Raw genomic sequence first — 2,706 nt, 5'->3', positions numbered from 1 at the left:
TCCAGTCGTCGCATGATGTTCTCGAGGGTGGCACTGAAGAGTTTTGGTGAAATGGTATCACCCTGCCGCACCCCTCTCTTGACATCAACGATCACTTCTTTGTAGAATGGTGAGATCCTGGTAGTGAATCCGCAATACAGCTCACGGAGGATCCTGATGTATTGGGCTTGAATGCCCTGATTGGCTAGGGCTTCAATGACCGCTTCCGTCTCAACAGAATCAAAGGCCTTCTTTAAATCAATGAACGTTAAGCAGAGCGGCATCTTGAACTCCCGAGAAACCTCAATGAGTTTGGTTATCGTGTGGATATGGTCGATGGTGCTGAATCCTTTGCGGAACCCTGCTTGCTCACATGGTTGTCCTTCATCTAGTGTTCTGCCAATCCTATTCAGGATGACTCGAGTGAACAACTTGTAGATGACAGACAATAGGCAGATCGGGCGATAGTTGCCAATGTCATGGATGTCTCCCTTCTTGAACAGTAGTACGGTCCTGCTGGTTTTCCATTGAGATGGAACCTTGCATTCAGACAGGTAGCGAGTGAAAAATAAAAAATACAGTAATAAATTTAACGAGTCACACTAAAAACCATAAGATAACAATGAAAGAAGCTGAAGACATGAATGAAACAATAGCATGTGTTCATTTATCATAAAATTGATGTTATTACGATATTCATTACTATCCAAAGTCACCTGTAGATTCATTGCAATCCCTTTTAGGCTCCCAAAGGAAGTTTTTATAAAATAAGTAAAACAAGCCTAAGATATATTGGAATGACAAAATGACCCCAATAGCCAAAGAAGAAAGAAATCCTGAGAAAAAAGATTGGGAGGTTTCTTAATTTTTAAGCTTTATTTTAAAACTATAAGTTTTTTTTAAACTGTGCTACTATCATAAAACAGATACAGAGTAAGACTATACTTTCAGGGATCATTTCTATAGTTCTTTGCTAGAGAAGTTTCTTTGATGATGTAGAGCACCGAAACCATGAGGAGTCAGAGCATCCTCTCCCTGCACATGAAGCCGGTTCTAGGTGTTGCTTTTGCAACTGCCTTTTACCATTGACGACCATTCTTCTGTTCCCTATGAAGAGTGAGAAGGAGAAGATGCAGTCTGAATGGTTTCTTGGGGAAAAAAAAGAAAACCATAAAACCCAAGTAACATGTACATGGACTGATGGAATATACTTAAAAGCCCAGAACTAAATAATTCCATGAATAATTTGTCAATGAATATTTGATGAGGCATCAATAATACTCAATAGACATTAGATACTATTAGAAGAGAACATGGGGATAAAGCTAAAGCACAAAAAACAAAATAAGAAATATGTAGAACTATATAAAATGAGTAACCTGCACAAATAATAGCAGAGAGAAAACATAAGCTATGGGATAGAAAAAAATTTGTATTCTTACAAATGTAATGTGTAAAATTGCAAAATTGGGGATGTGATGAAAAAGGATCTCTCATACACTGCTGGTGGGAATGTTGTCTGGTTCAACTGTTATGGAGGAGAGTATGGAGATTTCTCAGAAAAAATAAGACTAGATTTGGCATCTTACCCCAAAATTCTGCTTTTTGGTTTCTACCCTCAGGATACAAAACCAGTCATCCACAAGGACATATGCACACAGTTATTCATTGTAGTGTGAGCACAAAAGCTAGGATATGTAATTAACCTAGGTGTCCAAAAGAAAAAGAAAAGAGAGAAAACAAAAGAAGGAAATCACAGAAACCTAATTATCACCTAATATCCTAGCTGAAGACAAAAGCAAAAAAGAAACTAAACAAAACATTAGCAAACCAAATTCAACAAAATATATCCAAATGATAATATACTGCAGTCATGTGAAATTAATTTCAGGAGTGGTTCAGTTTATGTAATATACTACAGAAACATGATAAAAATTACATAATTTGAACTAAGTATTAGTGGAAAGGACTTGTATACTGAGATAAATTAGATATTGATAAAAGAAATCAAAGAATAATAAATTGGAAGAGATAATGTGCTCATAGATTGGTAGACTACTATTTTTATAAAATTTTTATTCTACCCAAAGAAACCTATAGATTCAGTGTAATCCCTATCAAAATTCTAGTGACACTTTTCACACAAATAGAATATTCTAAAATTTATATGAAAACACAGATTGAAAAGAAGTCTTAACATAGATTAAGACAACTCATTTCCTGATTTCAAACTATTACAATGGTACAGTAATCCAAACTCTGATACTGATATGAAAATAGACACATGGCCCAATGGAGGAAAAGAGAGAATCCCAAAATAAACCTGTGCATATATGATTAATGAAGTTATGATAAAGAATCCTGGGTTACACAATGCAAAAAGGATGATCTCTTTAGTAAATGGTATTGAGGAAACTAAACAGCCACATGCAAAGAAGGAAACTGGATCTCTGTCTGACACCACACAGAAAAATCAATTTAGAATGGATTAAAACCTTGATAATAGACCTTGATTATAAAACTCTTAGAAGTAAATATGTTTCCAACATTAGTTTTGGTGATGATTTTATGCATAGTACACCAAACAAAAAAGATGCAAATAAAATTAAATATAATCAACTATGTCAAACTAGAATTATTTTGCACAAAGGAAGCACTGTAGCACTGTTATAGCACTGTCGTCCCGTTGTTCATTAATTTGCTCAAGCTGGCTCCAGTAACATCTCC

The 2,706-nt window shown here is 35.1% G+C and overlaps 1 non-coding gene across 1 annotated transcript; it reads left to right on the top strand.

The window, feature by feature from the left end:
- The first annotated feature begins 914 nt into the window (after nucleotides 1-914).
- Nucleotides 915-1,125, top strand: LOC130019861 (small nucleolar RNA U3). The gene has a single exon (XR_008791919.1). It is a non-coding gene; the product is annotated as a small nucleolar RNA U3 (small nucleolar RNA).
- The last annotated feature ends 1,581 nt before the right edge of the window (nucleotides 1,126-2,706 follow it).

Source organism: Sorex fumeus, unplaced genomic scaffold, assembly GCF_029834395.1.
Source record: "Sorex fumeus unplaced genomic scaffold, SorFum_2.1 ptg000009l, whole genome shotgun sequence".
In the NCBI taxonomy this organism is placed as follows: domain Eukaryota; kingdom Metazoa; phylum Chordata; class Mammalia; order Eulipotyphla; family Soricidae; genus Sorex; species Sorex fumeus.
The sequence above is the reverse complement of the archived record's forward strand: the minus strand, read 5'-3'. Positions and strand labels throughout refer to the sequence as shown.